We start from the raw sequence: 16,218 nt of genomic DNA, 5'->3' as shown, positions 1-16,218 counted from the left end.
TCATGATTCACATTAGCTAGAAAACAAACAAAAAAAACTAATTTTATTAATTAATGTTATTGATAATGTTTTTATTGTTTTCCAAGTGGTCTCACTTCATCAAAGATTACATCAGGCTTGACCCATGGCTTGAGAAACCGTGACCCAGGGGCATCTAAGCGGTCAAAATACCCAGTGATCGCACCTGGCCTGGGCCACACCAGCCCTTAACATCACTAGATTTTTACCCATAGTGTTTTGAACGAGTGACCTTCACATCACAAAGTGACTTCATAGTATGCCCCACCATTGTCTATTCTACACCATGTGGGAAATGTTATTAATAATGTTAATAACTATTATTTAATTAATTTATGAATTATTTTCTTAATTAATGTTATTAGTAATAATAACATTAATGTCCACAGGACATAAAATACACTGTGATGGGTGTACCATTAAGGCACTCCCTCATGTGAAAGTTCCCAGTGTCTATTCTACGCCATGTGGGAAATGTTATTAATAATGCTAATAACTACTATTTAATTAATTTATTAATTATTTTCTTAATTAATGTTATTAGTAATAATAATTTTAATTCCCACAGGACATAAAATAGAGTGTGATGGGTGTACCATTAAGGCACTCCGTGATGTGAAAGTTGTTAGTTCAAAACTCAGTGGGAAAAACTCTAGCCATGTTCATGGCTAGTGTGGTGGTGGGTTGTGGTTTCCCATTCCAAAGGTTAAGTGTGTGGTCATGTTAGGATTCACACCACTTACAAAGCAAAAAGTAAATCATAACATTAATAATTGTTTTATATTAATTATTTTGAATTATAATGATAAGCCACAGTCTATCTATTCTAGGTTTTTGAGGGTTAGCTTTGCACAATCCAAGTGCATTAGTGAATCCGGATGTTTAATAATTATTTAACATTAGTTATTTTAAATTATAATGATAAGTCATAGTCTCTATGTTCTATTTTTGTGAGGGTTGTTCTACATTTTGGAGGGTTTTACCACATTTTTTCCACTCTAATTTGCCAAAAATGTGAGAGAGATTTCTTGGAATCACATGTTTGAGTTGTAAGCTACTCACAATCCAATTGCATTTTTGAATCCATATGTTTAATAATTATTTAATGTTAATTATTTTAAATTATAATGATAAGCCATATTCTATATGGTTTTGGAGGGTTTTAGCATATTTACACTCTAATTTGCTGAACATCTAAGAAGGATTTTTTGGAACCACAAGTTTGAGTTGTAAACTCTCCACAATTCAAGTGCAGAGTTGAATTCATTTATGCAATCAAAACCCCAATTTAGACAAAATAAAATAAAATTAAGTAGTCAAAGAAAACTCATCCTAAGTACTCCAAAACCTAGCATGTTTAGACAACACCCTAATGATAATGTTATTTGATGAATAATAACATGGTTAGGGGATTCTTCTACATGCATATAACATCTTTGGAGTGGAAGGGGTATTAGTGTTTTGGGGAAGACTCCATTCTTTTGCGGGTGAAATGGCATTTCACATGATTTCTCTATGTTTCTTTAATTTGTAATTAAATTTGTCCTATTATGTTACTAAAGAAAGATAAAATTAAAAATAACCTTGGTCTTAGAAAGTTAAAATCATTAAATTTCAATTGGTTAATTATAGAAAGAAATTAGTAAAAATTAAATAATGATTTTAAACTTTACTTTCATAATCTAAAATCAAGAAACCTTCATTTCAAATGGTAAATAATTCATTTTGTTTGAGTGAACTTTGTTTTATTATTAACTAAATATTTTTTATTCTTTTTAAAAGGACACAAAATCACATGTTGTCATTGTTCAAATGTGCCTCTTAGCAAAATAAAAATATGAATGGTAGGAAATTGAATTAATGTTATGAATATAAGAAAATTATTTGTAAAAATTTGAGATTGGTTGTGAATTTTGTTGTGCCTGACTATTTCTTATAAAAATTCACTGGTGCTCTACAGCCTAGTATAGGGTAGTTGGGTAGTTGTGTAGGCATTAGGTGTAATGTAAGAAATATTTTATATCAAAATTTTAAATGTCAACTATATTATAACTTCTATTACTAATAATAATAACTTAAAAAAACAACACAATCTTCCATGTTCTCCTTAGTCTTTGTTAGTGCAATAAACTCGTTTGACCCAAGTAATAAAATAATGAAATTTAATTTTTTATATTTTAATTTTGTTTTTATTAATAAAATTATGAACAATTTTCACATAAAAGAAAATCATAATACTATGGGCCAATATCTTGGATTATTAATACCATGTGACATATTTTCTTTTGATTAATATGTTATGGATCTATGTTTTAGATTATTATGTTATGGATATAAGCTTTTATTCTGTTACAATACCATGGGTCAATACCATACTATGGGCCAATATCATGACTTATCAATACCACATGACAAGAAAACATAACTTATTTCACAATCAAAATATTTTATAAATATTTTATTTTAATTTAAATTTATGACATTTTTTAATCAAATCTAAAATAAAAAATGTTATAATTCCTTTTGAGATATATCTAAACTCTCCATTCCTCTATTAATACCATGACTCATTTTGTTTTTGATTATTATGTTATGGATCTAAGTTCTTTAATTATTCTATTACAATACCATGGGTCAATACCATACCATCGACCAATATCATGACTTATCAATACCACATGCCCAAAAGCCATAACTTATTTCACAATCAAAATATTTTATAAATATTTTATTTTTATTTTATTTTATGACATTTTTTAATCAAATATTAAAAAAAAAAAGTTATAATTCCTTTTGATATATATATAAACCCTCTATTCCTCTATCCTCGCAGATAATAAAAATATTCCCATTGAGATTAAATTGAGGTTTTAATAAAATTAAAAATTAGAATACCTTTTATATATACATATGTGAAATTTATATAATATAAATAATATTATAAAGAATTGGGATAGATGTTAATTAACCAAAGATCCAACCTAAGAATGAAAGAAAAGTGACTAACAATGATAGAGGAAAGATAGTGCATGATTCTTTTAAGTTTTTTATTATTGTATTTTCTTTGACATGATTGATCTAAAATATAGGTTTAATATTTTACAACCAATTATGTTTTTTTAATTTAGATATTTTCTTAAATATAGTACAATGGGAGGGGGCCGGAATAGAGTGGGGGAGAGACAAAGGTGGGAGAGAGAGGGAGAGAGAATGAAGAGAGAGAGAGGGGGATACATAGATATGGATGGGGGAGACAGAAGGAAAGATGGGGCGAGATAGTGACACTGTTGGAGGGTGGAGAGAGAGAGTGTCATGGGGGGAGAGACAAAGGGAGATAGGGGAGAAAGGGAGAGAGAGGAAGGAAGAGAGAGAGGAATTGGGATATAGAGATGGAGGGATGAAGAAAGAAATAGAGAGAGAAAGGTGACCAATAAGAACTAATACTAATAAGAAAGATGGAAAAATTAATAGGTGTGACAATAAGAATAGTATAAGAAAATAATTTGGGATTGATGACAATGAAAATTGTTTGTAATTGACTACATTCTTATTATTCACATTTTCTATCATTCAACATTGTTACCTTGTCACATTACATTCAAAAATTTTATTTCATCATTTTTCATCATTCAAGTTACTAAGAGTCTCTCACCTCAACAAACTCAGGTAACTAAGAAAATTTAAAATTAAATTTATGAAATTAATATTAGAAATATTTAGCATATTTAAAATGATAATTAGATGTGCAACAAATTTTGTATGACCACACACAACTAGATCGAGCACAACTAGATCCATCGTAACGCTAGATCTATCAAGCTTCGAGAGGGATCAAATATATTGAGGTGCAAACCTTTCCTCAAGTTTTACACTAAAAAAATATGTTTTCACCTTCAGAGATTTGATCCTCTCGGGTTAAGATGGATCTAGCTTGTTATAATATTAATTTTAAATTTTCTTTTTAAATTATGAAGTCATGTAAAAATTTTGATTTGGTCAAATTACATAAAAATGAAAATTAATAAAATAAAGTTAGTAATTAAAAAAATTTAGGTAAAATAGTTCATCTACCTTTTCGATTTTAGGGATTTGACAACCCATGGTTTTTCCGATTGTATTCTTCTCTAATGTAAGTTACTTAAAGGCATAAAATTCAAATGAATTTTCCTTTTATGCAAAGAGAAATATTTATAAATTAATTGTGATCTCCATTGATTCCTACAATTTTAAAAGTAATTAAAGTATATAGTATGTCTAGGTATGATAAAATCTCCAAAACTATTCCAATTAGCCTATGACCAAAATCAAGGTTTCAAAATTTTTATAAAATGGTGTCACAATTGTAGCGAACAAGTTTTTTAAAGAATTTGTTTAATAATTTAAATTTTATTATAAAATAGTTTTAATTTTACAATTTTTTATTAATTAGAATTATTTATAATAAATTTTCTATATTTTAACATTTAAAAAATAAAATAATTTATTTTAACTTACGTTGTATTTTTAAATCAGCCTAGATTCTGAATCTAAACAAAATCATAGATCTTAACTCTAAATAATAATTTAAACTTTATTATAAAATAGTTATAATTTTACAATTTTTTATTAATTAAAACAATTTGTAATAAATTTTCTATATTTTAACCTATAAAAAATAAAATAATTTAATTTAATTTACTTTCTTGTATTTTTAAATCAGCTTAGATTCGTTTTAGCTCTGAATCTACACAACCAGCCTAGCCTAGATCTTAGCTCTGAATCTACCAAGCACTTAGAGATCAAATCTTGAGATGCAAACCTCTTTTAGAGTGAAAAGAGTTTTGATCCCTCTCCAAGCTTAGTAGATCTATAGTTAAAATGGATCTAAAGTACCATCTTTAAATTACAAGGCCTTTTATTAGTTTTGTGGAGTGGACTCCAGGGTGGGATAAAAACCCCAAAGGTTTCACCAACGACTTGTCACACCTGATAAATTGGGTTGCCATAGTTTCGATCACCTTCCACGCTATAATTCAAATTGGAAGCCTATATACCTGTCCATGTCACCCTTTACAATATGCCATGACAATCCAGGTTTTGATCCAATTAAACCACCACAGGATTCACAGCGGCATATAATTGTTATTAAATCCCTTGTACAAGATATTGCAAGAATAATGCTGCCGATCACTGATCATAACAAAATTTGGATTTTTGTTTGAATTTTTTAATTAGAAATTTTTGGTGTCTTACAAGTGCGAGGATCCTGGCTAGGAGGCACTAGAAATCAAACCCAAATTCAATTGCAAAAATTTCTAATGGATCTTGCAACGAGTTCAATTGCCTTGAAACTATGACTCAAGAACAGGCACATTCTTTTTTCGAGTATGTTTCTCCAATCAATATGAAATTTGGAATCTAAATTTCTTCCATATCGCGAATAGATACGCTAATCTTGTTTATCCAATCAATATGAAATTTGGAATCTAAATTTCTTCCCTATCGTGAATAGATACCAACCAGCGTAATCTTGTGACAACATAAATGAGATGGACGGTCCCATTAAGTTTATCGTTAATTCAATTGCTTTTGTTTACACCATGTGTTGTGCAGATCACTCATTTTTCAAATCCATGACTCGCAATTAGCTAAGCTGAATCCTATACATTCATAATATCACGATTTCTCTTAAATATAATAATGTTTTTGCAAAATTTTGGGGACTAATGATGAGTTTTTATTGTTTGCAGGGATTTGGTAGATGAGATTCTGTGGAAAAAAATTATGTGCAAGATCCACAGCAGAGGTCACACAAATGAAATTGATCCTCCTCCTGTTCATCCAACCAGACACAACAACGAAGGAGAACAACGACGACGGGAATTAACGAGCGAGGAGATTGCATTGTATCAAGGGAAAAAAGATAAAAATTCTTCAGAAACCTTGATGTGTCAACAAATGATTACACAGCCATAAGAATTAAAAATCGATCCAATTATCTAGAGGCCCAACCTGAAATTTAGAGATGAAGCTCAATCACCAGCGTAGAGCAGGGGTTCTGAAAATTATTTAAAGACCAAATTCGAAACTACAAACGGGTTCCAGATCCATAATACATGGAGATGTCTGCAATTTTTCTTTTTGAACACTTGCAATTTTGTAATGAAGAGAGAGTTAAATTATAGAGAGACACAGCGCTTTTAGCTACGAGAGGAAAATATGTCTTGTACTTATGCAGACTATTTCTTCAAGGAGTCAAAGCTGCTCGAGGACGGTATTTTTGTAATGAAATTTTGGTTTTGTTTTAATGAATTTTCTGGATTGTGAATTAATTTGTTTTTACCAAAATTTCTTTGAATGATTTTCATTTCTTTCTTAGTTTATTGTTACGATGCTGAGCTCTTTTGCTGTGTCAATTGCTATACGATTGCCGAAACTCTATTAACCCTCCTTTTGTACGGCAGAATGAAACTAAGATCAAGTACAATCAATTGAGTTTTGAATGTATTGAACAATTAATTGCATTTTTATTTTGTCTTTTTTAGTTAAATAATTTTTTTTTTAATTAATGAAAATCATGTAATGAATTTAACTTTTTAATTGCATTCATATGTGTATTTCTAATTCGTTTCAATAACTTTTTATTAAAGTAAATTTGAAGTCTATAAAGCATTTTAATAAATTGCAAAATGTAAACTATTTTGCAAGTGCAATTTAATCTTATTTTATGAATTCGATCATAACAAATGGTCTTTTTGGCTGGTTTAGTCCATCTGCTCTTGGATTAGGAGAACATCTTTTTCCAATTCAAGATAAGTTTTTTTCTCCTTTTCTTGTATCTTAGAATAGTTTTGTATCTGCATTTGTAGTTTTTTTTACTTCAAGTCTTCTTTTGAAGAGGTAAAATGATCAACTCTCTCATTTGATCTTAATCTTTTATTTTTTTTGATCTTAATCTTTTATTTTTATCATTAAAAGATAAAAAGAAAAGTAATTGTAATTTTTGTACATTAATTTGACAACTGTTGCAATATTTTTAATTATTTTGTAACTTTACTTTCATATTTAATGATAGAGTTAGTAACATGTACATATATATAATATGAAACATTAAGTTTAATTTAATATAATTAAACTATATAGAGATAGTGCATTGGTATATTATAGTACATTAGGTTTCATTAATTTGTATATCAATACTTTATCTATAATGCAATTTTTATTTATTTAATACGATATATGTGTAAAGTTTCTCATATTGTGCATTCTTGTTTTATGTGAGGATGAATATCTTTTGAATTAGTTATCTAAAGTCTCATAGATTTATTGTTAATTTTCTATTTGCTCAAGTATTTAAATCAGATTTTTGAATAACTATTTACTCATAATACAATAACTATTGAAATTCTGAAATATTTTTCCTAGTTTTAATAGACAATCGTTCATAGTTATTAAGATCTTCAAGCAAAACATGTTTGGTAATTTTAATATCAACTAGTAGAACTATTTCGTTAGCCATATATTCATAAAAATCCAGACATGTTAAAATTCCCATTATTTATTTATTCTACTCTTGGTTGGGATAAATCTAAACCTTCTTAATCCAGATAGATTTTGAATTTATTTTTATGACCTGCATCTTAGAATAGATATGTATTTATAATTAAGTATGTGTTCACAGAATTCCCCTTATGCAAGGGCATATTTTAGGTGTGGCTAAGCTGAGCCCTCAAGTCAGTGTAAGGATTTACTTGCTTGCATGTGCACAACAAGAGGGGAAATATGATTTTTAGCTTTCTATTGGTAAGTAATAGACAAACCATAAGCCAACAGGGAGAGAGAGTGGGTAACTGGACCCAATTGAACCAGTTGGAGCTATTATACAAATGGATAAGAGTCTGGTTTGGGACTTTGACTGGGAAACCTTCCCTAATGTTGATGAGGACATTTTTGGTCATCAACACTAGTGCAAGAATTCAAGGTGTGGACTTTTTTTAGACATATTAGGGTTTTGATTTGCAGGTTGCTAGCGTATCTGTCTAGCATTTCTAGTGTTGCACATTGAAGTTTATGAACTCCATGTTTGGCAATTTATGTTGGTTCATTAATATGACATATATTACACCGAACAAAAATTTCAATTTCATTATGATGTTGAGTCAACATTTATTGAAAAGTGGCTTGCAAATCCCAAGTGTGATGCAGAGGAAAGTGAGTATGGAAAAGTCATCATAATTGGAAAAGAAGAATTAATAGAATAAATGAACGAAACCTTCAATTTTTTTGAAGATTCTGTGATAGTAAAAGAGGTGAAGAAAAAAATCAAAGATATTATTTTTTACCTTACAGAGGTAGACAAAGAAATTTGAAATTCAATAAAAAATAACATAGGTACAAGTAGATGCAAAAGAGGAACACGATGAAAAGACAAAGCAGAATAAGATCACTAAGGCTATAGAAGAAGAAAAGGTATACAAAATATAAAGTTTGGAGCAAAAGGAATAAAAATATTCTACAAAATAGAGTTAAGGACAACCTACAAATGTAATACAAGTTTTTTACTTGAGCTCAATTAGTGCAAGCCTAGCTCACATTTAGACCAACACAAATTAGTGGTCATAATTAAGAGGGAATGTTAGACATAATTACCAAAAAATACTTTTAATTAGTTAATAGTTTCTAGTAGTTTACTTAGATTTTAAATTTAAGAACACCTATTCATGTATATATGAACTAAAATTAGTATATATATTATTAGTTTTTTTTGTCTATTTTCTTGTAAGTTTTTTTAGACCATTCCATTTTCATTAAACTATAAGCAAGTTACATCCACATATGAATAGTTAGCTAGCCTCAACTTGCCCAGAGGGAAACCAATCATGTTTGCCACCTAACAACATGATAAGCCATCCAATAGAAAAAGAAAATTAGTCTTTCTACCCAAGCTATATAATTTTGTATGTCTTTGCCTTGCCCAAATACTATTTACCTATGAACATAAAAAACAACATTCTGGAAATTAAAATTTATACACATATATAATAAAACAAAACTAAAGCTAGCTAGCAGACTAATCCTCTCCCTCAGTAGACACAGACTCTATGAGAGTCAGATCCTTAGCATTGGATCTAGGAAGCACTGTTTGTGAGAGAAGACAAGGGAGGTGATCTTCAATTTGTTGAAGGCGGCCGCATTTTTTTTGCAGCTAAAACTGTAGTTTCTGGAAGTCTTGTTTATAGTTGGGGAAGTCCTACACAATTGTTTCCACGCTCATAAAGATCTGCTCCAAGGCCCTGCCAAAAATACCCTTCATGGACTAGTACAGGTACAAAGTCTACTTAAACTAACTAACACGACCACGGGTGTGCCTAGGATCATGCACCATAGCCCACCAATTCTCCACCTCAATTTCCATCAATCAAGCATGTCAGTTTAATTCAGCATCCCATTCCTCAATTAACTGCGTGATTTCCTCGTTTGTCCCTTCATGATATGTTGTAGCCGCATCGTTTATGACGTTGGTGACCAATTTGTGGCCCCGTGTTTTTCCCCAAGAAGAGCTTGGTTGCTCTTACTTTGCAATAACCCTGGTTCTCCTACCATGGCCTCTAGCAGTCGCTGCCCACGCCATTGTGGCAAACTCATAGTGTGGAGTGGAAAGGTGTGTAGGGAAAATTTCTTGTACAAGAGGTGGATCGAGCCCAGAAGCTTTTTGCTTCTAGGTGACCCTACCGCCCCACACACCTACCAAAGGAGAAGCACGAAATGGTGATTTCCAATACCAAATTTGTGGAAATTCCTCGCGCATGTTCCCATGCATGCCATCTTTGCCACCCATACCAAATAGAGACACAACATTCACAACCCGAAACGAGTTATCATAATATTGAGAAGAAGAATTTAAGAGACCAATGGGACTTACAACATAAGTGTTGTCCCCATATCCATACCATCACAAAGCCATAGTTTTAACCCCTCAAAGACTTCCAAAGAGGTAGAGGGCATGAGAATTAGCTGGACAAATAGAGACAAACATATGGCTCCAGGGCCAACATACATACAAGGAGAAAAACTTCTACCCATCACCAGGAGAGATAGTAAAACTAATCCTAGAGGCAGTGTTGTTGGCAACCCATCCCCGAACCCCAATATTATCAAACAAAACCAGAAGAGGAAGGTCTCAGGGGCCAGCCATAAAGGCACAGGCCTCGTATAACCTTGTTCGAGAAAGGAGAATTTCGAACCGAACCAACACAGAGTATATGCCGGTCAAAAGGACATACTGCATGAGGGATACATGCACCAACAACTTCATGGAATGTTGCTTTCTCACAACCACAGGAAAATTGACACCATGCAGACCCATTTCCCATAACTAGATAAGATATTGCATGGAGGAGGGAAAGAATAAACAAGTCACATACTAGTTTACTGTCGCCCGAAGAAGAGTATCCTATCTCCTTGCTTGGATCCACATTGTTCCTCTGTGCTCGGCGTCACCCTTACTCAGTTGCTTACCCTTGACAGAACACTTACTAGCAACTCTCGTGGAGCACTTAACACAATTCCAGATTCAAGACACAATGTTGCTGCCACCTCCTTCGGGAGTATTAACCACTTGTATGCATGGAGCAACCACAACTATCACCTCGAGCATGTGGAGGGTGGTGGGTTTGTACCCAAAGGCCCTTTGTATTTAATTACTATGATGGGAGTGTTGTCGAGCTCACACCCTAATAAGATTTTTGTTTGTTTGTTTTGGTTTATTTGATCATATATCCTCAAATAATTTAATTATCCATCAATTCTAATTAAAAAGTATTTAACTATGATTTTTCCCCTCATGAAAAATGGTTTTGGTGTATCCTCGAAAACCATATTTTGGAACATTAACCACAGACTTGATTAGAAAATCCTTGTCATGAATGGTCGAATATTTTGGAACATTAACCACAGACTTGGTTGGAAAATCCTTGTCATGAATGGTCGAATTAACAACTCAAAATGAATTAATAATAAATTTATGTAAAAAATGATGAGCAATTTATCCCAATACTAAACATTTTACTTTTCAATTTTTCCTCACATATATTTTTGACATATTTTATTTTAAATATAATTTTTTTTTTCCAACATACCAAATATATTAATACAGTTAAAAATACAATTTCAATAATATACAAAATTACAATTTTACCAATAACTTTTTGCTATATATATATATAACTAAAAAAATAAGCTTCCTTATTTCATTATACATAGCAATAAAAAAAAATAATCTTCAAAAGAGGTTCAAAATTTAAATTATCATTACCCATGAAAAATTCTTTATAAAATTATGAAAAGTTCTTTATCAAAATTATTTGTTAAATTTTTAAAAAAGAAATTTTTAGTGTCATTATTTTTATTGTTGTTATTAGTCATAACAATTAAAAGAAACAATGTCAACATTTTTCTTATTATAAAAATAATGAATTATTATTTTTATACAATAAAAATTTATTCTGGTGAAGTTCGTGAATGCATCCATTACTTATTGAAATTATCTTATAATAGTGTGTATTGAAGATGAAGTACTTTTCTTATTTATAAAGAATAAACAATTTCAATTCGATCAACCCTTTATCTTTTAGCTATTTAGGTTTATAAATAGTATTTATGAATTTTCTTCTTTATAAGTAAATAGTATGAAGATAAATACAAAATATGAAGATACATCATTGATATTAATGATAAAAATTGATTCAATATAATTTTGATTCTTTATTATGGGTATTTGGACAGTAAATCAATAATATTTAATTTAAACATTATTTTATAGACGTTTTTTTATATCATAAGGTACATGTGTACCAATCATCGAGCTTACAATTTTTACGGCAAATAAATCTAGTAATTTATCTTATATATATATATATATATAGGGGTGGCAAGGTGAGAGGTGCTAGGAAAAAACGAATTGGACTATGCTTGAGTCTAGTTGGTTGTGTTGTAGGGAATTTCCTTAGCAAAGAGTAGGCATATAATGTTTTTGTTGGTGTTCAAAGAGACTGATAGTTAATCATTCAATAAATTGATGTTAATTATCTTTCGTTCACTCTTATTTGGTGAAGAGAATTAGAATTTTGCAACCTATTTCTACTATTCGAAATTCTTTTATATTCTTTGATGTAATAATCAAGATTCAATGTGATGGCTAATAAAGGAACCTAGTTAACACGTCGAGAAACAATTATTAATGGACAAGGCACTTTTTACCCCGTCCCATAACTTTCACTCATGATATTTTTTATTTCAAACAAATTTAATAGTAATTGGTTTCAGCCACATGCCAATGTCCCTTGCAAACATCAACTTGCTTGGTGGACGCAGAGATGGAGCAATGCCCATAATCATTTGATCCTATTTTATAGAATTTGAATTGTGTAGAGCATAAGTTCTTGAAATTTTAGAGAGTATATTGGAAAATGTTCATTTCCCTAATTTTAGTTTAGTGGTCAATTATAGTTGGCAAATACATTATTGGGTAGAAGTTACTATCTACCTCTTATAGTTGACAAATCTATTTGTTGAATGAAAGTTACTATCTATGTTTTGTATCAATTAACCATTAACTTGCATAATTGTATTTGATGTACTTGTTCCAAGCCAATAATATATATATGAAATTAACCATTACAATAATATCAATAGAACAATACTATATTTTGATAATATTCATTTTAAAAACTCAATATTGTGATTAGCTGACTAATTAAACTAATTATAAAAAAGAATAATAAATTTCTTATACCTACTCAACTTAACATATTATATATATATATATATATATAAAATATATATATATTTATTTCTATATATATATATATATATATATATATATATATATATATATATAAAATATACATGATTTATTTATTTTTAATCGGTTCGTCTTGAAAACCTGAAATAAAATCAATCCGTCATCCCTGCCTTGTAGAAGAAAACGCGGCTTTTGTTTTAGAGGCCGGCGACAAGATGATAGTGGAGAAGGGGAGGGCGTTATGTGTTTTCTGCGCAGTAAAGAGGACACCGTCTTTTATATATCTCACCTTTTCTCTTCACCGTCTTGAGTGAGTTTGAGATGTATAAGGGCAGTGTCTTTTCTCTGCGCATGAAATCTCTTGGTCCTGGTTTTATTTATCTTTTTAATATTATTATTTTTTTAATTTATTTATTTTAATCTATACACAATATTATTTATAATTATTCAAGATTTATATTTAAATACACAAAAACTTGTCAACCTACTTTAATTATATCGATCTTTCCATTTATCAGTCTTGATAACATTCAACATCTTTCCCCACGCATACTCACTACTGCTTACAGATGTCAATTATATCTATCTTTCAATTATATCTGTCTTTCAACATTCAACATCTTTCCCCACACATGCTCACTACTGCTTACAGCTGTCAGCCCCTTTCTTACTTGTTTGGCTTCCCATAAGATAGATTTTCTGTGAACTGTAATAATATATATTTGTTGGTTACTTTTTCTCAGTTTGATGATCTAATAATAAATATTTGTTTGTTGGTTTTTCTCTGTTAGCTGATCATGATCTTTCTCTGTGGTTGTTTTGAAAGTTCCCATATTGTTTTGGTAGTAAAAGAGGAATAGCGTGCAGAAAGAAACGGGTGCCAATTTACAGCAAAATGGCGGAAATGGACTGAAGAGGAAGAGAAAGGGGCCAAGAAAGTATTATCAATCAGTTGTGAAGATTGCGGTTCTATCTTTCAGGAAGCTTTTCGGAGAATCTCTAGTGAAGCAGAGGCTTGAGCAGGACATTCGAGTTGGATTCCAGAAAAAAAAGTTACAAAAAATATTGTAGAAGCAGTATTGTAGAAGCAGTGTTTGAATCATGTTTTTAATGGTGGAAATGGATTCAGCACCATCAAAAACGTCTAGGATACCAACATTTTTTAAGTTTAACAACTATAATTTGGATTTGTAAAAATTTTTGGCCAATTTTCTTTAAATATGATAGAAATTTCCATAATTTTCCAAGCAAATCTTCCACCTCCTTAGACTCCTTAAACTAAGGCATTAAATACGTTTAAAATCCCAAAAAAAAGTCCTGGGGGACGTCAAAATTCCAGGCAGCGATAAACGAGACGAGAAAATAGATTCCTAAAACGAAGACGATGACATTGGTATACGTAAGATAAAGATGAAATGACGTCACTTCTAGTATGCTGAGAGGTAGGAAAAATTTGGACAGAGACCAAAGTTAAGACAACGGTCCAGTCAACCATTGGGACTTTTTGGCATAATTTATTTTATTATATTCGTTGTATTATCCATATGTCTTTTGTGCAGCAAGAGAAGCTTATTTGAAGCTTATGCTTAATGTCTAATTAATATATAAAATGGGGATTTTAAAGTTTTTTTTATTAATTTTAGTTTAAAATTAGGTAGAGATTTTTAAGAATGATAATTTTAAGTTATTTAATATGCAAAGTTTTAGTGAGCTTTTTAGGTGGTTGAATATATTTAATGAGTTTTTATGTATGTGAAAATGTATTTTAAACAAGAAAAAATCACAATTTTACTATAAATAGTTCCTTAAAATAATCATTGCCTATTAGTTACATTCATTCTATGTCTAATATTTTATATAAAGTGTTAAAATATAATATATTTAAAAAATATTTCAATATTGAATATTTTAATATTTCTTCGTTCACCATGATAATATATATGTGTGTCTGTCTCTAATAATATATATATATATATATATATATATATATATATATATGTTGACATCTAATCATGGGGATTGGGTGAACAATTGTAAATAGTGTAAATAATAAATAAAGGAAAAGGAAGATTCATCGGGAGATGAAACCCAAGAGTCACTCGCTCATATAATACCTCTCATAACTGTGAGGCCTCCCTCATATAATACCTCTGTTTTCATATATCATAATCATATATTTTTTTTCTAATAGGAGTAAAATTTTGCAGCAAAAGTATTTTTTTTCCACAGTAGAGATTTTACAATACATTCATTGATCTCTATTGTGGGAGTGGTCCTCACTAAGAAGGAGAACCATCCATAATGGTTGTGGAAAATCAAACACACTCTCATTTTTAATGAGCTGTGGAAAGGAGTGTGTGTTGGAGGAGACAAAGAACCAGAAAATCCTACCTCAGACAAGGAATTTTCCATTTGGGAAAATAAGAACAGCAAGGCTTATGCCTTGATTGCAGCATCAGTAAATGAAGAGGTGAGTTGCCATATTTTGTCATTTTAAAAGGATTTTGAAGCCTTACAAAAAATGAATGAACTCTATGACTCACACTCTGCACTTGAAGTTGTTCAACTCATGATTAAATTGTTCAGCTTTGAATTACAAAATGATGATCCTCTTGCTCTTGCATCAGAAGTAAAATTTATTATACATGATATCAAAGTCACTAATGTTGAACTGGGCATTCCTTTTATAGCCTTTGTCAAGGCACTTTATCCCACTTACTCAAATTATTTTGATTCATTGCAAGCAAATGGAAACCTCAAAGAAATTACCTTTGACTCCCTTGTGAATAAATTTGTTGAAAGAGAGAAAGATTTTGAGAAGAAGACAGCTCCTCAGTCTTCTAAAGAGGTTGTGTGTCTTGCACATAGAGAAAAAAATCATGCTTAAGATTCTCCCGAAGGAAGAGGTGGTTGAAGAGGAAGAGGAAGAAGAAATTTCAGAGGAAGAGGAGGTAAACACTCTCAAGGAGAAAAGTCAGATTTGCATTGCATATGTTGCAATAAAGAGATCACATGATGCATCCACATGCAAGTTTCCTTGGGACAGAATTGAGTAGGAAAGAAATCAACCCAAAGGTTAAACTAATGACAAAGAGAAAGGTAAAGAACCTGAATCCGCTCACTATGTTGTGCCACATTTTAATATTGGAGTAAATGAAGACTTATTTAATGCTTCACTTGCTTCTTGGAAAAATGATTGGTTTCTTGATTCAAGAGAAACTTGCACATGACCTTTAGAAGAGATTTTTTTGAAGAATTTACTGACAATGTTGATGGAGCATTATACTTTGTAGAAAAATCAAAACTCAAGCCATCAAGGCTCGGAACAATCTGACTTAAATTTCTTGGTCTTCCAAACTTTCTTCTACATGATGTTTTATATCTCCCACATCTAAGGAGAAACTTGTTGCCCTTGGTCC

This window comes from Pinus tabuliformis, chromosome X, assembly GCF_031772625.1.
Source record: "Pinus tabuliformis cultivar Carrire ecotype Pingquan chromosome X, CPIR1, whole genome shotgun sequence".
Lineage (NCBI taxonomy): Eukaryota > Viridiplantae > Streptophyta > Pinopsida > Pinales > Pinaceae > Pinus > Pinus tabuliformis.
The sequence above is the reverse complement of the archived record's forward strand: the minus strand, read 5'-3'. Positions refer to the sequence as shown.